Source organism: Macrobrachium rosenbergii, chromosome 37 (assembly GCF_040412425.1).
Source record: "Macrobrachium rosenbergii isolate ZJJX-2024 chromosome 37, ASM4041242v1, whole genome shotgun sequence".
Taxonomy (NCBI): Eukaryota; Metazoa; Arthropoda; class Malacostraca; order Decapoda; family Palaemonidae; genus Macrobrachium; species Macrobrachium rosenbergii.
The window spans coordinates 26,766,177-26,794,036 of record NC_089777.1 but is presented as its reverse complement, the minus strand read 5'-3'; the positions used below and the strand labels follow the sequence as shown (position 1 = coordinate 26,794,036).

Below are 27,860 nucleotides of genomic sequence, written 5' to 3'. Positions count from 1 at the left end.
CTGCCGCTTTCCTTCCCTCTCTTAAATCCTCAAAGTTAACGTTAAGTCCTTACCATCCTACGCCAGTGTTCTGAAACTACCCATTTCCAGTTGCCTCTCTCTCTCTCTCTCTCTCTCTCTCATTCCAATACTTGGGAGGAATGGAATATCCCCCTCCATTCCCTATGCGTATATTCCTCCTCCTCCTCCTCCTCCTCCTCTGCCTTTATCTAAATGCTCATCTGAATTTATCCATCTCCTGGAGGCGAGGCAGACGAGACACATCAAGGCATCGACTTTTGTTCTTTAACTCTGGGGAGTTAGTGTGGAAAAGTGGCCGTGAACGAAACGGCCAAAGTTTTAAACAGTTTTCCGCTCGAATGTAACTACTGCTGGATGCGACTGATGCTGCTACCTACCTATGTACCCCCATTGCTTATAAGTTTTTTTTTTTTTATCAAACTATATTTTTTATTTTCCGAATTGGCTTCCAGGATCAGGGGTTCATCGGTTATTCAGGGACTTTTTGTCTGGGGTACTTTGGGCTTTGGGTATACTTGATAATGCCACGTTGCATCATTATATATTATTATTATTATTATTATTATTATTATTATTTCAGTAAATGAAGCCTATTCACATGGAACAAGCACACAGGGGCCACTGACTTGAAATGTTGGTTTCAACCTCCCACCGCAGACCCCACACTGCAGCAGTAACTGATCATGATACAGAGCCAGTGATTTTTCATCGCCCTGGTGGAGACGCGAACCCGCGACATCTGAGTGGCACTGCCACGACACTAACCACTACACCAGCGGACCAGCTATACTTGCATACAATAACACCGCCGTAATTTGTGTTGCATACCTTCCACCTTAAAAGGAACATCTACTCCTTCACCCATTTTTGGGAACTTTCCCTCACCCAAACATGCCTTACACACCTGGTTAGCCACTCAATTACAAGAATTTGTAATCGAATTAACTCCTGGTACCTTAGCATTCTTCAGCATTTTAGTAATGATCCTTGCGTCCTCAAGTCTTCTCTAAGCAGTCTGCAGTTCAGTCTAACCTTTCCCACTCTGGAATCAATCACTTCTGCTTCACTTTTATTGTATCTATTCATCCACTTTTCTTATGACTTAGTCTGTCAACAAAGGTGGAATGCTCTACATTCCTTGATGTTTCCTGCATCCTTTAACTGCATCTGGGAGTGTCAATTCCAATGGACAGAATATGGTGAACTTATCTAAAAATGTTTACAAATTATATTAAAAAAAATTTAATGCCAGTAATATATTGTATCCAATCTGAATTACCTATATTAAAATCCTGAAGGCCACTGCATGCCTAATATTTGGCACGCCATGCTTTACTGGCCGAAATATTTGCTCCCAAATCAAAACTAAAACGAAAAGTAAGGGAATCAAAAGAGTTGAAAAATTGAAACACTTCAAGTCCTGGCAATATTCCGCTTCATATTTCGCCGATCGGCGATATCTTGCACAGTTGCTCTCGCTAGAGAGAGAGAGGAAAAAAAAAAGGCTCATACTAAATGCATGGCTATTGCATATGCAATAGATCTAAATTGGAATATTGCTATCGGAGCTTTTTCCCCCCGAAAGGGATTTTGACGCTCTTCTATAAAACAGAGATGGCGATGCTCTTATACAAAAAGGGCAGATGTGGGTGGGGGGAGAGGGGGCGGCGCGAAGTTTGTTTAAATGCAATCACAAACGCTAAAGGTACAGTTGTTATCCTTCGAGGAAAATCACAGCCTGCCAATAATGCTGTGAAATATTTTGAAATGATGAATGACACAGCAAAAAAAAAAAAAAAAAAAAAAAATTACGACAGGACATCAAAGCCAAATTTCCAGTTTACTGTCTCCCAAGGGATTTGAAAAATCTGATATATCTGTGCGGTCAGTCAGTTAACATTAATGCCATTGTATAAAATTAACTTACTGTTTTATTTATGACTGAGCGGCATCCGATGCAGAATCAGTAACTAGAGACCAGTGAAGAATTGACTTTTGTCGCATATCCGTAGTTACTGGGTTCAGAATACCCAATGGTTGGCTGATAGAAAACGGGAATTTTTTTCGGCCGAGGTGGGAGTGACAGCCATTCCAAATGATCCTTTTTAAAAACTGACAGGCAAAAAGTTGAGAAAGCCTAAAGGAAGTACGCATAAATTTATGGCGATAGAAAGCATTGACGCGTCATACTGACAGTATTTTTCATTATGTAAAATGTGGGATTTTTAGCCCGTGTCCATGAAGCAAAGTGCATGCATTTTTTTTTTTGAATGTTGCCTATGTTGATTAAACTTCAAAACTCCCATCACCCAACCCATGAAAATGTGCATCCCCGCCCCCCACCCCGGGGCGGACAAAAAGGTTTGCAGGAGGAGGGTGGCTGTGTCATGTCTCCCCTTCCCTCCAGATCCCCTACCTACCCCGCCCGCACTCGGGGAGGGCAAACAAGAAGGATCCACTCGGATTTTATTATTATAGAAGGTGAACTTTGCTTACAATGTACAATTTCTAATCTATTCAACACATCACCAACTATACTGTGCATCCTCTGTACTTTCAACATTGCATTCTATCGAATTTATAAGCTTTCTCCATATACAAGTATGCTACAAAAACTTTTCCCCTATTCTCTCAAAGTTATCTCTTAAACATTACGTAAATTCTTGATCAACATAACCGCTTTGTCCATACACACACACACACACACACACACACACTGTTCTCTCTTGTCAAGTCTCTCACTGTTCTGTATTATTTTCTATGAAGTTGCAAAATTATCCTGACTCCAAAAATGGGATGTTGACGGTAATGAATTAAATATCTACTGTAATAAAATAATGCCAACTTATTGATTGAATTTAAAAGGATCGATTGAATTTAAAAGGATTAATTGGTAAGATTTTGTCTGAAATGAACATAAATGTTGAATACATTTGCAGCCATCCATACGAACGGCGAGATGAGAAAAGTCTGGGAAAGAACAATTTGTATGTGAAAGTTTGTGAGGTTAAGGGAAGGGGCTGAAACGAGATATACGAGTGGAAAGACGTTTACAGACGATCGTGGCGTCAGATAATTGCAGGAAATAGGTGCACAGGCTGATGAAAAAAAAAATTTAAGTAATTTTACGAAAAGTTGAACGTGAATAATATTATATCTAAGGTACGAGATTAAGTGAAAGGCAAGAAGATAGAGCGAAGGCTAATGAGGATTATAATGGATAACCCGTTTATGTATCTGAAAGCAATCACTGCCCATGTTAAAACATTCAAAGAAGTGAATCACACCCTTTCCACCTCCCACCACCAAAACAAAGTAATCATTGCCAATGTTAATATACTTAAAGAAAAACTGAATCACACACACATCCAGCCCCTAACAGCCCCCTCAAAAAAAGAAAAAAAAAAAGTTAGAGCAAGGCAGGCAGCGAGAACTCGGCAAAAGTTGCTGAATATAAAATGTTTAGGGAACCAAAAGCTGGAATGCATGAAGAAATTGTTGAGCTAGCTTTTATTTCCCGGAAGTTGAGTGTGGTTGTTGAATGTGAATTAAAAAGAGTGGAACCTGTTAAAGATGAACTGTCTGGAGAGAATAAAAAAAAAAAAAAAAGAGGAGTACGGAGCGTTGAAGGAATGATACAAAACAAAGAGGGCTGAAAGTTGAAAGGGTGAGAAAGGTAAAATAAGAAGAGATTTAATAAAAAAAAAAAAAAGGATCGTATACGTGAAAAGACGGATCAGTGTGTCAGAAGGTTTAGGAAAGAGATTGTTGGCCAAAATGGGGTGTGTAATTTTGAAGAATTTGGGGGAAGGCGAGGGAAACCTGGAATGCATTAGTTTGATGGTGTTACAGAAATGTTAAGACAAACGGGGCTATTTTATACAGCAATGAAATAAAATATTGCATGTTCAACAAAGATGAATGGCGCATTATACATACAAGGGGTTGCCGTGATACGGATTATACTAATCTTATTAGGATTGTAAAGAACGTGAATGTTCTTCATAGTGTTCATTATGAATTAGCTATAAAAGTAATGACTGCTTTGTTCTTCTGTAATTGTATTCCTTCCCTCGGAAAACTATTTAATGGTGAGGGAATATTCATAAAATATTCAGCACAAAAACAAAAACAAAAAAATTATTCTTTACGCTCAGGTACCTGGATTACTGTTGTGACAAAATACCACAACTATTTCAGAGGCAATTAAAAAACATACCCAGTGCAAAAAAAGGCATATTATGCAGAATGCTACTGAACAAAGCAAATAAGGCGCAACACGAAGAATGCACTTGAAGAAAACAATAAAGACAGCCTAAGAAGAATACGCTTGAAGAAAACAATAATGGCAAATTATGAAGAATGCACTTGTAAAAAAACAAATAAAATGAAATATGAAGACTGCACCTGAAGAAAACAATAAAGACAAATTATGAAGAATGCACTTGAAGAAAACAAGTGCTTTTTTAGTAATTTGTCAATAAAGACAAACTACTAGGAAAGCACTTGAAGAAGACAGAGGGAAATTATGAAGAATGCACTTGAAAAAACATAGCAGATTATGAAGAATGCACTTGAAGAAAATAAATATTTTATGGTACTTACATACACTAAAGAGAGACTGATATTTCATGGCTGAGTGCTGCAGGAACTTACCTGTAAAATAAGAAATACAGTAAATACAATAATAACGATTCCTTAATTACAATATCAGAGAGAGAGAGAGAGAGAGAGAGAGAGAGAGAGAGAGAGAGAGAGAGAGTGTGTGTGTGCGATCCCACCCAGCCCCCGCCCCCACACGAAAAACCGGAAAATGTCATTTCCATCATGGTTAATGACTTCGGTTAATGAAGTCATTATTACGCGTGTCCAGGAATGAATGCATCCGATCGCAAATAACACCTCCCCCGATTCACGCCCCCGTCCATGACGAATCCTTAATTGCGTTTAAACACAACGTCCTGTTGAGGAGACGTTACACAAAACGCAGACGCTGAGCAAAGGACACGCGATCGGACTATAAAATAAAAAAAAAATCTTTTCCACCAATTCGGTGTAAAAGCGAAATGGCGTTTGGCGTTTATCGACGTTCGTTTGCCCAGGCACAGGAGTCTCTCCCTCTCCCCACCCCGCCTCCCCGCCCCCCTGCTTCTGCTTCTGCTGCTGGAGAGATGTAATCCGTATCTGGGCAAAGCCTACTGCCTTGATAATGAGGTTTCCTTGTCTGTTCCTGTTCCTTCCTTTCTTTCTTTCTTTCGTTCTCTGAGAGGGGGATTTGGTTCCAGGTCCGGGTGTGTCTGCCCCAACCTGAAAATTGCTTGCTAGATGTCCAACGTGTGTGTGTGTGTGTGTGTTTGCGCGTTGGTTGACGGGTCTGCATTAGCATACGTTCGATAAACTTGTTGGATCGTTTCGCATTAGCATACGCCAGGTACTGAAGCTGATCAGAGTCAAAGATTACGCATGAAAGCTATGGTCCTGTTTGCGCTGGCCTTAAAGAATATATGTTTATACGCGTTCCCATTTCGTTTTGGAGCTTGAAAAAATTTACAGTCTGTTTGTGGACACTTTTTCACGCTATATTATTTTGAAGTAAAAACAATGAGGTCTTCAAGTTTTTTTTTTTTTTTTATGTTTCTGCTCAGAACGTAAAATGAAGATCGCGAAGTGATAACAGAACGTGACACAGGATAGTGACAAAGACACCACAAAACATCGTCGTCAAACAGAAATATTTCAAATCATCGCCAGCTGTCAACACAAACGCACATAAAACGCGTCCAGTTCAGCAGCAGTCAAACATAACACCAACAATAATATGAATAAAGAAGAAGAAGAAGTAGTAAACGGTGGCCATCACGGTCGAATGGCGTTACTTTGAAAAGCGCCCCACTCGGCGTTACCGAACGAACCCATGATTCCGGCAATCACATCTGTTCTAATCAGATTTGCGAGCGTTCTCGTTCTCGCAAAGAAAATGATTTTGCCTTTCGCGGAATTCCGAACAATTCTGTCACCATATTTTAGGATAATCCCGCCGTTTCTTGTGATACTGACAGTGAGCACAGGCCATGCGCGTTCTCCTGCGGGAAGTCGTTTTCCAGTGAATATTTCGCACCGGCAGAGAGAAGTAACTTTGTAACGTAGTTCCTGGGGCATCCTTTACGCGCCGTTTGTATGTTTATTTTACGGGTCATCGCGCGTATATTTGTATATTTTACATTAGGCTGAAAAAGAATAACATGCATTGTGCTGAAAAAGAATAGAATACATTATGTTGAAAAAGAATACCATACATTATGCTGGAAGAGGAAGTATCACAACGCTGAGGCATTTCTTAAGGCAAAAACAATGAATGCAAGCAAACAAGCAAAAATACATATCAATATTTTTTTAATCTAACATTTAAAGGTTGTTAGATACCACTAAGACGTTTTCTTACTTTACATTATGGTGAAAAGGGAATATCACAACGCTGAGGTATTCATTACGGCAAAATCAGTGAATACTAGCAAACAATTAGATACACATATCAATATTTTTAAATTTAACATTTAAAGGCTGTTACATACTACCAATGCATTTTCTTATTTACATTATGCTAAAAAAGGGGATATCACAACACTGAGGCATCTATAGAAGCAAAAACAGTGAATGCAATCAAACAATTAAATGCACATATCGATATTTTTAAATTTAATGCTTAAAGAGTGGTAGATATTACCCAGACATTCCCTTAACTAGCAGAGACATTATTCAATCTATCGCTGTTATGCTTAACTTCATTAAGTGTTTTTTCTCATTATTACTTCTCTTTTCTTCTCCATACATGTTCAATCTAGGTGAACGGACGACAATTCATCAGTGCTTACCCCGTCACTTTTAAAGAATTTACACACTCTAACACCATTCTTTCTTGATGTAATTCTTTTCCCGGAATTTTTAAACAGTTTCTAGTCAACCCGTTAAATTTCAACGCATACGATTTGACTACTATAACAGAATATAAACAAGTAAAAAATGCGCCGATGTTTCTTCGGAGCAATCGAGTTTTTTGTACAGTTGCTACAGTGTATAATCAAGGCCACCGAAAGTGAATCTATCTTTTGGTGGTCTCGGTAGAATGCTACATGAGCCGCGACCCATGAAACTTTAACTACGGCCTTGTGGTGTCCTATCCTATATCGTTACCAGAAGCACGATTATGGCTAACTTTAACCTTAAAAAGAATAAAAACTACTGAGGCCAGAGGGCTGCAGTGTGGTATGTTTGGTGATTGGAGGGCGGATGATCTACATACCAGTTTGCAGCCCTCTAGCTTCAGTAGTTAGACTAAAATCCGAGTATAAGGAAAAAATTTACAAGACATATTAAAGAACGAGGGATAATCGTGACAAAAATACACATTAATTTCCTCCACCACACACTACGCCATAAACTATTGCGTAACGCGGAACAGACAAAAGAACAACGCCACCGCCGGGTATGAGGGAGCTATGGGTTGTGGGGCTAAATTATTCATCGCCTGACTGCAGTTTACTTCGCACCTGCCTCTGAGGTAACATACTTTACCGTAATCCCCCACCGACTACGACGGCTTAATACTGTTATTTACTCATTGTTCCCAATGTCCGAAGTCATCATACCCAGCGTTATCGCTCTTGGTGGCGCCTGCTGCTTGTTCTGAAGTTATTCCATGCTGGCCACACTTTCCGGATTGGTTATACTGATTATTAACATTATTCAGAAGATGAACCCTATTCATATGGAACAAGCCCACAGGAGCCACTGACTTGAAACTCAAGCTTCCAGAGAATATGGTGTTCATCAGAAAAAGTAACAGAAGATAATGGGAAATACAGAAAGACGATATCGCTTATTAAAAATAAAAAAATAATTAACAAATTAGTAAATAGAAAAAAATTAAGTAAATTAAAATAGAATAATAATAGATAGTAATGCATTGCAGCGTTGCTTGAATAAAGCCATAAAAAGGGCCAAACAAGATGTAAATGACTGATATTCCTTGGGTAAAAATTTTGTCCAGACGTCAGGATGACCCTTGATTCTGCTATCTACATTATTATTATTATTATTATTATTATTATTATTATTATTATTATTATTAAAATAGTTTTACCAGACCACTGAGCTGATCACCAGTTCTCACAGGGCTGGCCCGAAGGATTTGTTTTTATTTATATTGTTTTTTTTTATATTTTGCCAATTAAATTACAATTTTTCGGAAAGTTTCTAACTGGATTAATTGCAAATGTTGAAGTTTCTGACAAAATTTTACTGATCGGTTTATTTCCAAACTTGATAATTTCAGTAACAATGGAAATCTTCATAAGATCCAGATACTTATATTGTCTATATCATTGTAAACATTTCACTTTTCGTTTTATCATATTCAGATTTTTTACCGCTCTGTTAGTCTGCTTTTATATGTGGCTTTAGCTTTTTATAATAAAATCGTAGTAAAATACGTTAATGTTTTGGTTCTGTACATGATTTTTGCAACAAATGAAGACTCATGAATAACCGACGAATATTATTATTATTATTATTATTATTATTATTATTATTATTATTATTATTATTATTATTATTATTATTATTATTATACAAGCTGGAACATACCACATATCTACATTAACTTTCACGTGTCGGAAAATTCGTCCAAAAAATTTTTCTTTTGACGTAAATACACAATTATATCTACAAACGAAATTAACTTTGGCGTGTTAAAAAATCGTGCAAAATGTTTCACGGATTCTTTTTTTCTTTGACGTTCAAACGTCGATATATCTTTATACCCTGATGTTTTCCTTTGAGGAACCTTAACATGCAAAAATCGCGTTCTTTATTTTCAGTACGTATGGAATACAAGCGTAAAAAAACTAATCTCATCATCACCTGATAACCTCCAGAAATAGCGACACCTACAGGAATACGAGAAAATGCATTTAAATGGGAGAAAAATAACAGGAAATGCACTTCCAGGGGAGAAAAACAAGATCAAAAGAATGCTACAAGAACAACAACAAAAAATAAAATAAAATTAAAGAGCAACCAGTGACACATAACGGAATAACAGGAAATGCATTTCAAGGGCAGAAAAATAAGATCCAATGAATACTACTAGAACAAAACAAAAAGAAATGAGAGCAACCAGTGACACCTAACGGAATAAGAAGAAATGCATTTCAAGGGCAGAAAAATGTCATCCAAAGAACACTACAATAAAGAAAAAATAAAAGAGCAACCAGTGACACCTAACGGAATAATAGGAAATGCGTTTCAAGGGGAGAAAAATAAGATCCAAAGAATACTACAAGAAAGAAAAAATAAAAGAACAATCAGTGACACCTAATGGAATAAGAAGAAATGCATTTCAAGGGGAAAAATAAGATAAAATAAAAAAACTACAAAAAAAATAAAAATAAAAACACAACCTAACGGAATAATAAGAAATGCATTTCAAGGGCAGAAAAATAAGGTCCAAAGAAAACTACAAGAAAGAAAATAAAAAAAGAGAACAACCAGTGACACCTAACGGAATGAGGAAATGCATTTCAAGGAGAGAAAAATAAAATAAAAAAAAACACTACAAGAAAGAAAAAAAAGAGAATAACCAGTGACACCTAACGGAATAAGAGGAAATGCATTTCAAGGTGAGAAAAATAAAATCCCAAAAAAACACTACAAAAAAAAGACCAACCAGTGACACCTAACGGAATAACAGTAAATGCATTTCAAGAGCAGAAAAATAAGATCCAAATAACACTATAAGAAAGAAAAAGAAAAAAAAAGAACAATCAAACGGTATGATGAGACCCACGCGACGTACTATTTCCGCTTCATACATCACTTCCTCCCTCTGTTTCGACCGACGCTTATGGATACAAAAGATCACGTGATAAGGCCATTCGTCTTTCCATAATACATATATATGCGTCTGTTAGAAAAGGCTTCCGTGTCTGGGCTACTAGTTGTTCCATTAGTAAATGGGGATTCACTACGACGACCCTTCTCGCTAGTAATCCGCCGCCCTCTCTCTCTCTCTCTCTCTCTCTCTCTCTCTCTCTCTCTCTCTCTCTCTCTCTCCACACACACGTGAGGGAGAAGAGATGCCATGAGAGAGAGAGAGAGAGAGAGAGAGAGAGAGAGAGAGAGAGAGAGAGAGAGAGAGACAGAGAGAGAAATACGAATCCCTCATAACCGTAAATAAAGCCTTTCATATATATATATATATATATATATATATATATATATATATATATATATATATATATATATATATATATATATATATATATATATATAGAGAGAGAGAGAGAGAGAGAGAGAGACTCTCTTTCTCTCTCTCTCTCTCTACACACACGAGAGGGAGAAGAGGTGCCATGAGAGAGAGAAGGATGGAGAGAGACTGAGACTCTTCTCTTTATCTCTCTACACACACACGAGATGGAGAAGAGGTGCCATGAGAGAGAGAGAGAGAGAGAGAGAGAGAGAGAGAGAGAGAGCTGGGCCTCCTTGTGAGTCCATGAGGGCTATTGGAGCGTATATTAACCTGTAACGATATTGTGCCCCGGCCTCTGGTAATAAGGGCAACAACCTAATCCCGTAAATTACAGCATAGTAGACATTAAACCTACCCAACGAAAAAGCTTGTATAATCCTGTATTATACGTACGTGTATGTATATATATATACATATTTATGTATATAATATATATATATATATATATATATATATATATATATATATATATATATACATATTATATATATATATATATATATATATATATATATATATATATATATAATTTATCTGAAAGTATTCATGATAGTTTAAGGATAATACGCTTAGTTTGTACTTGCCGTGATACGCTATGCGGCTCTTAGAGAAATATACGGAATAAAGGTACTTTGAACCGCTCTTCGGGACCGTACGTGCCGTTCCTATGGCTAGAACCTCTTCTATTGTCATCTCTTTATGGTAATATAATATAAATATATATATATATATATATATATATATATATATATATATATATATATATATATATATATTATATATATATAATCATATATATGAAATGTCTAGCGCCTTTTAAATCTTCAAGGGGAACGAAGCCAGTCCTCTTGTCAAGATATATTTGTTTATTACAGCGACTTTCCCCAGTTTTTGCATATATTTAGGATAACGACCCTAACTATTGTGATAATTCATACATGGCTAAAAACTTTATGAATATTAACCATACAATCTTCACAAAACATTTCAGTTACCAGTATGAAATAATTTTTGAAAATGTATTTCCTCCACGTGTGCCCTTGTAATAGAATGAAATCAATCAACCTATTCCTACAATGCTAAAATTTATCACAAGAGGAATGCATATTTCATTTCCTATTTCCAGCATAGATCGGTCATATAACGTTAATAGCAAAGCTCTTTGTGCTACGTACCGCAAGGTTTACTTTAGGGTATGGAATATTACCTAGCAGCCACTGACGTTTGCTGTAATATTTTAAAACAGAAAATCGTCCCTTTAATTGTCTGTGAAGTTTGCTTTACTTCAGCTGATATCCATTCCGACTTCCAAAGGAATATAGCAATTCGACTTACGCGATGTTGCATACGAGATGAGGAAATAACAAGCTAAACAACGTCAAGAACATAACTGCGAATGTCATGATCGAAATTCACATGTCTCGTGATGCGAATATAACAGGAGATCTTAACTGATTATGGGTGTGACTTACTCAAGAGCAGACATACGTATGAGGCTCAAAAATAGCCACTAGCACAACAGAGTACACAGGACAAATGAAGCATAGCTAAACAGAATACAAAGGACCCAAGCATTGCAAAACCAATATATATATATATATATATATATATATATATATATATATATATATATATATATATATATATATATATATATATATATATATATATATATATATATATATAATATATATATATATACAATAATATATATATATATAATATATATATATATATATATATATATATATATATATATATATATATATATATATATATATATATATATATATAAAATATTACATGCAAACATACAGTCTCACGTTGTAATACGAACACAAGTGACTTAGGCTGATTATGGGTGAGACTCACTCAAGTGCAGACATACGTATGAGGCTCAAAAATTAGCCGCTAGAGCAACAGAATACACAGGACAAGTGAAGCATAGCTAAACAGAATACACAGGACCAATGAAGCATTGCCAAGCTAAACAAAAATATTATATAAAAATACATGGCTAAATTTACATGCAAACATACATTGCCGTGAAGACATACACTTTTACGTTGCTTATTGTATAGCACTGCTTTGGCAGGCCTATCATCCAGTCTATTTACCATAGATTCTTTGTCATCAAAAAGGCTTTTAGACATGTTTGTAACGCAACAAAGTTAACAAAAAACATTCGTATCAGGAAGTAACAAACGTGATCAGGACGGAAAATGAACATCGGGACACAAATTAACACGCTTTCAAACTTTCCGAAATACAAGTTCTTGATTCTAATTGCCTCTCTGTATGTAAAACAGACAATGAGTCGCTTGGATTCTTTGCAAGGTTAAATTCTCCTCTTAAATGGAAATAAAAGCCCATTAAAAGTTTTGTGCTGGGGACTGTTACTACCCGCCGTCTTAATTCTGAGTACAACCTAATCTGGCAGGCGCAAAGAAAAAGGAATTCAGACGTGGGCCCGTATTATTTAACCGTAACCACATGAGAAAATGACAGTTGGTTAGCTTCAGAAGCTTGTGTGGTTTTGTCTGCCTCATCTTTGTCTCCCCCTCGATAAGTTCTGAGCCGGTAATTCCTCAGAATACCCCTCTTCTGTAATAAAAAATACTTGCCGTTGTCTCTGTGCTCAGAGAGACATTCCTTCTCCCAGACAAGCTCAGGAATCTTTGATCAAGCTTTCAAGAAAGGTTCTGCTCCTTACAAGAAGGCGAAACCTCTCAATGATCTGTTCCAGCAACAGCGATGAATGGCTAGGGTTTGCAAGCACAGGAAATAATGTCAACATTGTTAACTCTGTGACTCGTGCCTCTTTTCACGGAGACCCTACTCCCAAAGGCCTGGAATGGACCTTGGAATGGAATACAGGAGGTCACTCAGCGCTGAAAGGGAAGCTGAGAGTAAAAAGGTTTGAAGGTGTAACAGGAAAGCATCGTAGTTGCGCTGTGAAACAATTATTTAGGAGAAGCTGGAAAGCAAGATGGAGGAAAGAGAATACGAAGGGAGATACAGTAAAAGAAATGAAAGCGGTTGCAGCTAGAGGCCGAAGGGACGCTGCAAAGAACCATAAGTAATGCCTACAGAGCACTGCGTGAGGTGCACTGACGGCACTACCCATCCAAGAATCCCAAGGGTTTGCGTCACCAATGAGATTGATAAATAGATTTCCGATCATTATCTATTTAAACCAACGTTGAACTTCGTCCACACTGCACCCCTGGAACAGAATTAGCCAGAAATCACAAGCTGCTGCCCGCCTAAGTTCAGTAGTAATTACCATGGTGATTCATTTGTTGCTGAATGTGTAAATTTATAATAGGAACTAAGAAACTTAGGAAGATTAGGGGTAAAAGTGGAAAAACTGGATTCCTGTGAGTTGTTCACATTATCTAAATGTTCCTGTCAAGCGACAGATTCAGAAATTTTTGGGCCAAAGGACAGGACAGCCAAAGCAAAATATCCCTTGGCTGGGTCAGAATTTTTGGGACTTATTATCAGATTTCTTGAAGGAGGTATTGTCGCCATAAATATTACAACAAATAAGTCTGATTGCATGATGGGATACTGAAAACGAGAATTAAAATGAAAATATAAATAAATAAGTTAATAAATAACTATAAACCTTAGGCTGTGCATGATCTTAGTAAAGATGCCATAGCACACCAAAGTTTGGGAACACGCTTACCTTAATTAGGTCTATACGTTGCCCCTGAGACGGCACACTAGCCACCATCACTGGCAAGGATACTTCAACCAATTAATGTTTAAATACTTCAATAAATTTATGTTTAAATATTTAAGCTAATTAAATATTTAAACAAATATTTAATTCGCTTAAATATTTAAACATAAATATTTAAATATTTGTTTAAATATTTAAGCGAATTAAATATTTAAACAAATATTTAAATATTTATGTTCAAATATTTAAGCGAATTAAATATTTTTATGTTTAAGTATTTAATTAGCTTAAATATTTAAACGTAAATATTTAAATATATGTTTAAATATTTAATTCGCTTAAATATTTAAACATATATATTTAAATATTTTAATATTTGTTTAAATATTTAAGCGATTTAAATATTTAAACATATTTAATTCGCTTAAATATTTAAACATAAATTTAAATATTTAAGCGAATTAAGCAAAACTTAATGGGAAGTAAGGGTTGTACAACTGCCAGTTGGTTAGGATACTGTAAAAACCATTAACCTCCCCTCTTCCTTATAACACCTATAACCAATATACAAGTGGTAACACTGGTCCATTACACTACCAATTAAAAGTATCTTTAATATTCTATCCCCTAGCTTACCAGCAAGTGTTGTAAAATAGATCGCAATCAATGTCCATGTCGTGGTAATGGATGAAAATGGCAGTGTCGTTTAAAAAAAAGCTTTTACCTACCACTGAGCTTACCTTAATCCCCCACAATAATAAACGCTTTGGGGACATTTCAGTCACTATGTGAAAGGATTATAATTGCCTGCTTCTACAACAATGCGGGGAGATCAAATCTGACTAAATCCCATTTAGAATGATGGCATCTTGTTCAATGGAACCTGTATGCTTAACGTTCTGTACATCAAATCGGTAAAATATCTTCCCATTCTTTGCTACTTTTATAACTGATATTCTATGTTTTTGTCAATGGACATATCCGTCCTTAATGACTGGAGTCTTTCAGCGGTTTATATATTCAATTCCTTTGAACTTCAGCGACCAGAAAAGTTACATACACATTTAAAAACATGCCTGGCAATGAATGCAGCGAGGCCTTCTACAGGAGCAAAACGCTTGTGTTGATCCTGGCCAGATTCATCTAATGACAGCAGGCTAAAATTTTTATTGCTATTACTTCGCACTGAGTTGGTAAGGATTACTGGTCTCTAAAGATGCTTTAATGGCTTTGGGCACGAGAGTATATCGTTTGTTTTACGCCGCAAGGGAACTAAAGTTGTCCTTTCGAAATCCAACTTTTCATATGTTGGAACTCATCTTTACATATCTGAATAATCGTCAATTTATGGTGTGTAAGGTTTAACAAATGGGGATATTCCAGTTACATGTCCTTCCTTAACTTACAGTACTGACAATCCTTTAGTAACTTTTTATTTTAACGTATGATATATACATACATACATACATACACATTTCATATATATATATATATATATATATATTTATATATATATATATATATATATATATATATATATATATATATATATATATATATATATATACAGAAGGTGATTGTATGCTCATGTTTGTAAGTAGAGGTAAATACATAATCATGTATCTACGGATGCATTCTTGAAATTACAAAAAGCATCTAAAATAAATGACATTGTCTAATTACAAGTCTGAGTAACGTATTCAAGATGAATACATGCAAGCACTGGGGTTTTACAATTACCGTCCTTTTATTTATCGATAATTAGGAAGCAATATGCAAAACAAGTGAGAAAAAGCCCGGGTTCTATCAGACAAGAAATGGGTTAAAAATCTTGAACATTACTTTACCTGCAATATGAAAAATATATATCACTTCTTTTACTGAAAAGTCAAACACAGATCTTGAAGCTTCAAGCTTCCTCTTCAGTCGGATTTTATAAGATAGGATTATAAGATTTAGGCCAAAGGCCAAGCGCTGGGACCAATGAAGCCATTCAGCGCTGCAAGGAAAACTGAAAGTAAAGGTTTGAAAGGTGTTACAGGAGGAAAACCTTGCAGTTGCACTATGAAACAATTTCTAGGAGAGAATGGAAAGTAAGATGGCAGAAAGAGAATATGAAAGGAGGTACAGTAAAAGGAAAGAAAGGGGTTACAGCTAGGGGCCGAAGGGACGCTGCAAAGAACCTGAAATAATCCCTACAGTTCACTGCGTGAGGTGCACTGACGACAATGTCCCACTACGGGAACCTCTTCAATCGGGTGAGTAACATTCAAGACACGCAAAGCTTCGAAACCTGTTTGTGTTTTTTCAATAAAAAGAATTCCTCAAGAACACTGGATTTTATTATTGCATCAAGGGATCGTCAATGAATTTCAGTTCATTGCACATCACTGCATTTCCATATTGCGGCAATCATGAAATGTGACATGATATTTCCATATTGCAGGAATCATGAAATAAGCAAGATATACGCGAACGTTAAATTGCCTACAAAACGCAAATGTCAGATTTTCAGCCTCGGCAATTTTGACCTTTCACCTTGACAAGGTGTCTTTGATCTAGGTGAAAACTGATCAACAGTTGGAAGACCTTCAGTATCACTTTACGTGATTTTCGTCTCACGCAAATAAAAATGGTACAATTCAATGTCACTCCATCACAATCATAATCAATCTAGCACCCTTAGATATCAGAGTCTCTCTCTCTCTCTCTCTCTCTCTCTCTCTCTCTCTCTCTCTCTCTCTCTCTCTCTCAGACATGCACAAAATACAATATATTTTAAAAAATAAAACATGAGGTTTCTTTCTTGTTCATGCATATAAATTAAATATTCTTTGACAGTGTCCAAGATTACCCAATCTCTTGTGCTATAAATCAAGTGTTCGTTGATAACACTACTTGGCTCTCTCTCTCTCTCTCTTCTCTCTCTCATTATATCAATCTCTCTTTTAATATCAATTTCATGGGTTCAATTCCTTTTAATATCAATTTCCATTATATATATATATATATATATATATATATATATATATATATATATATATATATATATATATATGCATACATTTATATATAGTATAAATATATTTACATTATAGCGTATTTATATATAATATATATTATATTACCTGAATACCATCTGACATTAATCTGATGGTTTCATTCATACATATCAATCAAATGCCTTTTGTTATTAATTTCAAATTCTCTCACTTTCCCCTCTCGTGCACGTAAATATCCTTGGATAACAATTACAGTGCGTATTTCACATGCATATTAATGCAACACTACTTATATTAATCTCCTCTCTCTCTCTCTCTCTCATAATCCAAAGTTCTCTGATCTCAGTCTCAAGGATTCTCTCTCTCCCTCCCCTCTCTCTCTCTCTCTCTCTCTCTCTCTCTCTCTCTAAGTCATGCATATCGGTATGAAACACAAGGCGGCTCCCCGCCCACCCTTTCTCTCTCTCAATCCAAAATTCTCTGATCTCAGTCTGAAAGATTTTCTGACTCTCTAAGTCATGCATATCAGTATCAAACAAGGGATCTCTCTCTCTCTCTCTCTCTCTCTCTCTCTCTCTCTCTCTCTCTCTCTCTCTCTCTCTCTCATAATCCAAAGTTCTCTGATCTGTCTCAAGGATTTTTTTTCTCTCTCTCAAAGTCTTGCATATCAGTATGAAACAAGGAACCTCTCTCTCTCTCTCTCTCTCTCTCTCTCTCTCTCTCTCTCTCTCTCTCTCTCTCTCTCTCTCTCATAATCCAAAGTTCTCTGATCTCAGTCTCAAGGATTTTTACTCTTTCTCAAAGTCATGCACGTCAGTATTGAACACAAGGGGGCGCCCCCCCGCCTCTCTTTCTCTCATGCATAACATCATTCCGCTATCCTTTAATATCAATCTGGGACGTTCGCCTTCGCCTCCTCCCCCATCCCCCCCAACCTCAACCCCCGGGGCCTCGGCAAGAAGAAGACGACCGTTCTGCTTTGCCAAGTTAATGGTATTTTGGTTGATAATGAAAACAGGATGCAAACTCGACTCTGCCGCATCACCTGTGTTTGCTCATTTGAGAAGAACAAACAGCGGCTCGCTTGCCATAATTCATTGTGTAGAGAGAGAGAGAGAGAGAGAGAGAGAGAGAGAGAGAGAGAGAGAGAGAGAGAGAGAGAGAGCGAAGGAAGAAGCCAGCGCAAAGGTTGGGGAAGGAAGGGAGGAAACGAGAAAGATTTATGTTCGGACTTTGTAGAGAAAAGGGCTATTTTCATGCATGAGGATGTTCTGCTAAGCTGTAACCCTTAAGTGTGTGTATTAATATGTAGTGTGAGTGTGTTTGTGTTTGTGTATGTATATATACATATATATATATATATATATATATATATATATATATATATATATATATATATATATATGGTAAAAACCACAACCTCTTAACTTCTCGATTTCCTCACACATTTTGGATACTACTGTCACTACAAACCCATGATTAAAATGAAAAACCAAATGAAGAAATTCCGACGCCCGTGGCAAGATTCGAACCCACACCCGGAATATCAGAACGAGGTAACGTTATCCGCATGACCACTGCCACAAACAAAGACTGTGATGAGTTTTCGTTACATGACACAGTGATTGAGCTTGCAGTTTAGCTACACATTCCTATAGGTTCTAAAATAGGTTCAATTAGGTTCTAAAAAAAGTTCGGATATTCCGAATGTAGGTTCGAATCCTGCCACGGGCGTCAGCCTTTCTTCATTCGGTTCTTCATTAGGATCTTAGGTTTTGCAATGACGAGATCAAATGAAACATCTGTGAACTACTTGTAGAGGTCTTTCTCGAAGACAGAAAACACAAAAAATTTAGTAAAAATCCAAACATTCTACAAGTGAATACCAATTCTGATTCCTAATTTATTCTAGATATGAAAAAAGAATCATGTTACGGATATTTTACGTTCAAAAACTGTGAAACGGAAATATTATAATAGAAATGTATAATAAAAACTGAATCAAAACAGGTCTTGCTTATTACTGCAGTTTCACGTCTCCGTCTACCTGTTACACAATGCCCCGGAGACAAAGCTCAAGATTACTTGGCCAGACTAATATATGTACGCGAGATGTAATGTAATTAACATAGTCTTCCCCGATTTGGGAAACGGCGGCGGAGGCAGTAGCCGAGTCTTACCAAGCCAACGACAACCCCCCCTCTCCCCCCGCGTCGACAGAAGCTTTATTGCGTAAGATAAAGTTTCCTTCTGCTTAATAAGAGATATTGGGATGCTTACTAAACTTGCACTACTTTGTGATTATAAACCTCTTATTGAATTGAATTGGATATAGAATTTAGGCCAAGGGTCAAACACTGCGACCTATGAGGTCATTCAGCGCTGAAACGGAAACTGACAGTAAAAGGTCTGAAAGGTGTAATAGGAGGAAAACCTCGCAGTTGCACTATGAATCAATTGTTAAGAGAGGGTGGAAAGTAAGATGGGAGAAAGAGAATATGAGAGGAGGTACAGACGAAAGGGGTCGCAGCTAGGGGCCGAAGGTACGCCGCAAAGAACCTTAAGTAATGCCTACAGTGCACCTCATGAGGTGCACTGACGGCACTCCCTCCCCTACGGAGATAAACAGCTTATTTCTTACTCACGCATTAAATATTTTTAAACGATTAGTTAACTGGTTTCTCGAATATTATTTCTCATTTGTGCCGGTAGACCTGTAGTGACTAACCCGTAATCCTAGCCTATACCTAACTATTTTCCTTTACCAGTTTTTCAGTTTATTTTAAATTTAACTTAAATTTCTTAGAACTGTTTTTTTTTTACCAAATTCCCTTCACATATTCCTATTTCCATTCGGTGTTTAAATACTTGAACCCTACACTGCATTCTTACACTGACAATTTCATTTCCGTTCACTTCTGGGATGACGTTGTTTTGCAAAGTATGCGACAAAAAAAAAAAAAAAAAACTCGCCTTCTACCAATAAAACAACCCCTTTCTCTTTGATAACAATAAAACCACTACGCCTCCTTAACTGCCGTACTTGAAACAACTTTCATTTCCCAGTGGAATCGAGCCAGAAGTTTCCAGAGAGAACGAAAATTTTTATTACGAGAGCTGACGAGTAAGTTACACAACTTGTAGTATTTACACATAAGTTGTGAAAAACAGCTAGGGTTAGTAAATGTGATAAAGCTGCAAACCATGTCCCAATTTCCAGTTTTAATGAACTGGAATTTCCAGGTTTACTACACTGGAATCTCCAGTTTTACTAAACTGGAATTTCCAGTTTTACAAAACTGGAATTTTCAGTTTTACTAAACTGGAATTTCCATGTTTTGCTAAACTGGAATTTCCAGTTTTACTAAATTGAAACTTCCAGTTTTATTAAACTGGAATTTCCAGTTTTACTAAACTGGAATTTCCAGTTTTACTAAACTAGAATTTCCAGTTTTACTAAACTAGAATTTCCGGTTTTAATAAATTGAAATAAAAAAATATTAAATCAACTGACGACAATTTTTTTAACTAAGCTTCAGTGAATCACTCTTCCAGAAGGAACTTAACAAGGAAGGTTTACAGGTTGTACACCTTGCACGAAGTTGACCTCAAAGTCACTGCAATACAAGGTAACCTCCCCCACTTCCCAACCCCCACCCCTCCTTCTGTCACTTTGCCGAAACGCTGCAACCAGATACAGTTCACCTGATCTTCATGTCAACAGATATTAAAGCACTAAGAGAACTCATATCTCTACCAAAGCGTGAATCCTCGTTTTTAATCTGCCAGATTCGGTGTGTAACATACCTCCACGCGACCTTTGTTCAAGGTGAACTCCGAAACTGTTAACAGTTCATCTAAATCCAGAGCAAAGAGTTTAAAATGGATAAAACTGGAACAAGTGACATAAAAAGTTCTCAAATGTGAATCAAGCCCGCACCCAACAGCTCAACCATGGCCAGTAAAGTTTGAACATCTTGAGGAAAGGCCCACTGATAAAAACAAGTGAATACATAATCCCGTCTTAAATTCAGTAAAGAAGGTGATAAAATACCAATGACTAGTCGCCTGCCGACTTTCGTGCTTGAATAAAAGCGTTTGGAACAGCTTATAGTTGTTAAATTCAGTTAAAATCTCTGTGCAGACACTGGGAATACTATTGTACTACATGGAGTCTCAATCTATTTACATTTCTAAGGAATTAAAGGATTGTTCTGAGATTATCCCTCTGAATTTCATTAAGCCTTCAGCCTTTAGGGGAAGATATAAATGCATTTTACCACAGACAATGTTCAGAAATATCACTGAGGTTGAATTCTGAAAGCACAAGATTTTAATTTACAGATAACCGTCATCATTGGTAATAGCTTACATTAAGTCTATTTCCAGTTAGTTGCTGAGTCATCTTACACTAAACAGAATGCCTAAAAGAGGAAAGCAGAAGGTAGAGAGAAGAAAAGGACGGATAGCTACAAGTAAACTAACAACAGTTTTTCCATATCAAAAGACAATGCAAATGATAAAACCTAAGGTCAAAATAACGTCAAAAGTCTCGCCATTTCACATATACTATGCTACTGCATTGTATTCATTAATTTGTCTCGAATCTCATGCAATTACACCAGTCCTTTAAAGAAAGATTCTGTCGAATGGAACTGCATCAGCAACTTGTAAATGATTTCTAAGAAAACGCAATAATTCGAGTAAATATAAAACGCAAGCATGCAGAATAGAGACCTTAATCCTTTCCTGTCAAAGGCGATTACATTTTAATGATAGGTGCCCTCCACTCTTACCCCTTGTGAGATTAACCTCAATACCGTCGAATTAAGACAAAAGATAAAATAGCAAACATTTGCTGGCAATGCATCCTAAGGTACGAAGACAGCAAATAACTCATTAATTTTTGAAAGGGCATTGGGGAATATTACAGTGAATCTGTCATATATAACACAATATCAATAATCATTATCCTAAAGTACGAAGACAGCAAACAACTTATTATTTTTCAAAAGTCGAGCGATGGGTAATATCCCAATGGATTTATCATATATATCACACTATCAATAATCATTTTTCGCACAAAGATGCACCTTATAATTCGGACACTATTTCTAGAGTCATATTAATATTCCAGAGTTATATTAAATTCGCGTATTGTGTCAACAAATAATAATCCTCGTTCACAAATGAAAGTATACAGCTTATAAAGGATAACCTGGCAGCTTACATTTCAATCAACAAAACCCGTGACGCTCGAGGCTCGAGTAACGTCGACATCAATCAACCTCACGTAACCATGATACCAGTTACCAGTGATTAATAATGAATGCAAAATGTGTGAAGGCAAATGTGAGCTTTTGAGCATTATTTGATTAATTCCTTCTGCAAATGAGGCTTGAGCCCAAGTTTTCATTTATATATTCATCGGCTGTATATATAAGGCACTTTCAAGGTTACTTAACAAAGATAATTACCTGAATCGGGTTTGTTTCATGAGAGAGAGAGAGAGAGAGAGAGAGAGAGAGAGAGAGAGAGAGAGAGAGAGAGAGAAATTCCTTCCGCAAACGAGGCTTCAACCCAAGTTTTCATTTGCATGTTCATCGTTCATTTAAATACGGCACTTTAATGGTTATATTACAAAGATAATTACCTTGATATGCTTTGTTTCAGCTAGAGAGAGAGAGAGAGAGAGAGAGAGAGAGAGAGAGAGAGAGAGAGAGAGAGAGAGAGAGAGAGAGAGAGAGAATTCCTTCTGCAAACGAGGCTTGAACCCAAGTTTTCGTTATCATGCTCATCGTTCATTTAAATAAGGCACTTTAAAGGTTACATTACAAAGATAGTTACCTTGATATGGTTTGTTTAAGCTGGAGAGAGAGAGAGAGAGAGAGAGAGAGAGAGAGATAAGCAAGTCATAAAGTCCTCTCTCATATGCAGATTTCCTCATCATCAGGTCAAATATTGACCTGTCTCATACTTTCCAGTTCACCATTTTCTATTGGAGGGGGTGAGCGAGCAATGTTGGATGATTAAACAAGGGGAAAATATGATACCAAAAGAGAGAGAGAGAGAGAGAGAGAGAGAGAGAGAGAGAGAGAGAGAGAGAGAGAGAGAGAGAGAGAGAGAGAGAGAGAGAGGCCTCTTGCTGATGGATATTTGTATCTTATCCTATATTCTAGGTAACAAAATCGTAGATGAAACTTTTGGGCTCTAACTTTGTCAGGACTTCAAAAATCCTATAAATCATGTAAGCTTTGTAGCATCGCATTATATACTAATGGAAATGAAGGTAGTTCCTCACCGCCTATCTCCAGTGACAAATAATTGATTACTGTGAATATCAATTTTCACTGTTTCTTGAGGGTTCCAAATTGTGGACAGCACATATTCGATAACATTATGCAACATTTTTTAACTTATTTTTTCTAGCGAAATCTACATCTCATTCAGTATTAAGTGAAATTAAACTTTATTTTAAATATCTACATTGCAGAATTTGAGTCCTGAGGCCCCGGAAAGAACATTAAAAATCCTTAATTAGTAAATATATGCTTCTTCTCTCTCTCTCTCTCTCTCTCTCTCTCTCTCTCTCTCTCTCTCTCTCTCTCTCTCTCTCTCTCTCTGCTAATGGTACATTCAGACTCTTATTTGCCATTTGTTTACACATGTTCTTCCTGGACATACTAATAAGTGCACCCACACTTAAATGTAAGAAAATCACTAATTCTCACAGAAACGTAACACACAATTCATTAACATTTATAAACGAATAAAAACATATTTCTTGACAGGCATCACACACACACACACACAGAAAATAAACATGTTATGGAATCCCCTATGAAAAAAAATACAGTTTCTGTATAACAGTAATTCGGCCAGTATCCAAAATCTTGTAACTCTTCCCCAAATTAGGGGCACAGGCTCAATTGCTAAGTGGGAAAGCGTTTATTTTGCCCGTTCAACAGGTCCCATCACTTTTTTTTTTTACAGCAATTTAATAAGATAAAAGCCACCGGGATTTTTATCTGCTAATAACCGGAAGCCCCCCGAGAAATTTACGGTCACTGTATTAAATGCAGTGAACGCTTAATGTAATTAGGGAACGTTAGTTGTGGCGAAATACATTAGGAGATTTATTTCCACATGAAGCCAGCTATTTTCACGAACCGCAGACTAATTACTTTTAAGTAGTCTTTTCATAAACCGGCGTTTAGGATTGCAAGGCCTTTGTGTTGCAGTAGTGTATACAAGGCGGAAGCATCCGGAATAGAGGAAAATGTTAATATTACCTAATGGCATAATATTGATATTAGTTACTGTCATAATTCCAAAAGTAACATCTACATTTTGTACAGTGTCAATATTTCGAGAAACGAGACAGAATCGCGAATAGAAAATTACAAGCAGGGAAATCTATGGAAATTTTACCATCGCTACTTCAGTTTATCCATGCAGGGGTTTTCTGTATGGCTTCCTTGACCACAACTGCTGTGACGCCTATCTACGGCAGGCTACATGTTGCTTGCTGCATTGAACTATCGCTAGCACTAAATAATATTAAAGGATCTTGTGCGGCGTATAATAAGCAAAAATCCAGGAACGTACGTGGAAAGGGTAAAAAATTTAATATGTCTGCTGTATGAAATATATTGTATATGTTTTCAACATACGAAATATGTAAACATATACCTAAGGTTAAGAATTCATTGTTTCTAAAGACGGCGACGATAATACGGAAACGTTCTAAAAGTCGGACGTGAAATATCAAAGAGCAAATGAATTTCAATTGGCAGGGGAGATTTCACATGGTTTTACCTGCAATCCAAAATACAATGCATGTATATTTATTTATCTGCAATCTAAAGGCAATGCATTTATACCTATTTACCTGTAATCTAAAAAACAATGCGTGTATATTTATTTACCTGTAATCTAAAATAAAATGCATGTATATTTGTTTACCAGCAATCTAAAATACAATGCATGTATATTTGTTTACCTGCAACCTAAAATAAAATTCATGTATATTTATTTTCTTGCAATCTAAAATACAATGCACGTATACCTATTTTCCTGCAATCTAAAATACAACGCATGTATATTTATTTACCTGCAATCTAAAATAAAATTCATGTATATTTATTTTCTTGCAATCTAAAATACAATGCATGTATACCTATTTTCCTGCAATCTAAAATACAACGCATGTATATTTATTTACCTGCAATCTAAAATAAAATACATGTATATTTATTTTCTTGCAATCTAAAAACAATGCGTGTGTATTTATTTACCTGCAATCTAAAACACAATATCTATATATTTATTTACCTGTAATTTAATTTACAATACATGTATATTTATTTACCAGCAATCTAAAGTACACTGCATGAATATTTACTTACCTGCAATCTAAAATAAAATGCATGTATATTTATTTTATTGCAGTGTAAAATGCAATGAATGTATATTTATTTACCTGCAATCTAAAACAATACCTATATATTTATTTACTTGTAATTTAAATTACAATGCATGTATATTTATTTACCTGCAATCTAAAATACGTGTGTATATTTATTTACCTGCTGTCTGAAATACAATTCATGCATATCTATATACCTGCAGTCTAAAATACACTGCACGTAAATTTATTTACATCTAAATTACAAGGCACGTTATTTATTCCAATATCCATTTTCTGACAATATTTCAACAAACGATACATATTGAGATGCAAAAATAATATCTCACTGTCTGAAGCGTAATAAAGTTTTCTAGTCCATTCATAAAAAAGTTTAGTCATTCATAAAATCATTCTCCAAGCTAATCACTACATTTACAGAATACCCATTCATAAAACAGCACAGAAAACCGCATATCTTCGATTATGCATTGATAAAATTTCCATTGTTTATTAAAAAAACTGAAGATATGGAAGGGGAGGAGATAGAGTTATACCTGTGGCACAATTACGACTATAATCAGGAAAGCATGACAGCTACAAGTTGAGCGACATTCCCAAATTCCTATGAAAGATTAATGATTCCCAGAAATTCAGGTGGTTAGGAGGGAGCTTCGATGATGCCCTGTGAATAGGTGAGAATCTTCTTGTTTCGTTTGACAAAGGAAACAAATGAATACAGTCAAATCTGACTAGGCTACAGTGCAACGTTCTAAATGTTTAAAGAGGTTTTTTCTTGATAGAGAGAGAGAGAGAGAGAGAGAGAGAGAGAGAGAGAGAGAGAGAGAGAGAGAGAGTAGAAGTCAATATATCTCTCATACACAAAATGTTGAGTAATACGTGAGTAGATGTACATATTAGTAAAAAAAAAAAACAGACTTTAGAGAGAGAGAGAGAGAGAGAGAGAGAGAGAGAGAGAGAGAGAGAGATTAATACGTCAAAAGTGAAGCTGAAAAGGACGACAGTATACTTCCGAGTAAAATAACATTTCTGCAGTTACTTCCTTAGAATTCTTGGCTATTGACGATGGTTCGGGCATTCACGCTTCGCCTACAAATCACCCCCCGAGAGAGAGAGAGAGAGAGAGAGAGAGAGAGAGAGAGAGAGAGAGAGAGAGAGAGGTGGCTCTAATAATGTAAAGGAGATTGTATCTCTTTCATACGAATGTGCTCCAATGGCGCGCATCATCATCGCTGGAAAATATAGAGAGTCGCGTCTCTATTTACGAACCTCTTCTGTTCGCGCTTCCCGGAATCAGGTTTGTATTCAGGAGAGTATGTCGTGTCGATACGCACCGTACACCGTAACAAAGTTCGTTTCCGGAAAAGATAAATACACCTCGGTTGACCTTACCTTAATGAAGCTCGGTAAAATTGCAACGGCGGTGCGATGGTCAGGTTATTCATGCAAGCAAGTGATACTGTCAAATATTTTTTCCTAATAATTCTTTGTTTTAATTCTAGAATTATTATTTGTCATAATTTGTTATTGCTTTGGCCCTAAGTATTCATGACAATATATTTCAACTAGAAAATTTAGGCATTTGGGTATTAAATCAGGTTTGAAACGTGGAAAATACTTTTTCTACGGCGTAAAAGCGGTATGCACTAAGTGGTCTTTTACTTATCCGAAAGCAAAAAACCAACATATGAAAGCAAAACGGGAGAAGAAAAATAATACGCAAACCATAATCTATCAGACGGAAGACGGTGATGATCAATAGCACTGAATTTAGGAGAGCGTTGCTTCCATACAGCACAACTTCTAATATGAAACAAACTTGTTCATTTCATATTAGAAACTCGTTCATTCGCTAAAAGATATACAAAAAACATAAAGAGCAAGGTTAGTCTTGAAATGCAGTATTAGGAAGCAAAAATGAATGTGAATTATTCACAACTGTCGTGACTGTAGTGAAGTAATTCGGCAGAATCAATGTTGCATTTATTTTCATAATAATAAATTCTTGCCCCTCCCCATGACAAAGTATTCCATAACTCTCACGAATAAATTACGTGTTCATGTATCGCCAACAACCAGACATGCACTGTACCATTACATCACTTGGAACACACACGTCGTGTGTCAACGACAGAATTCCGCTACAGAAACCTGGACAATCGGGTAAACAGCACTGTCAAAACGGTTAACATACCTGTCTGCGACCGTACATGGTATTGTGCTGACCAATGGTACCGCTGACGTCAGAACCTGAAAAATATTTTGACATTTAGAAAGGTTGATGTGGTTGATTTTGAGCGCATTTGTCTGACATACTAAAATACATAACGGTTTGCTTACTTGCACAGCAATGTCTTATATGCAGGTCAGGTATAGTGTTAAAAGCAGGTCAGGTAGGCTCTATTGTTCAAA

The 27,860-nt window shown here is 36.3% G+C and overlaps 1 long non-coding RNA gene across 1 annotated transcript in view; it reads right to left on the bottom strand.

The window, feature by feature from the left end:
* LOC136825429 (uncharacterized) overlaps positions 1-27,860 on the bottom strand; it is a 549,285-nt gene that overhangs the window by 504,289 nt on the left and 17,136 nt on the right. The window contains exon 2 of the long non-coding RNA XR_010849339.1: positions 27,643-27,698. This is a non-coding gene — a long non-coding RNA (uncharacterized lncRNA). The remainder of the gene's footprint in view (positions 1-27,642; positions 27,699-27,860) is intronic.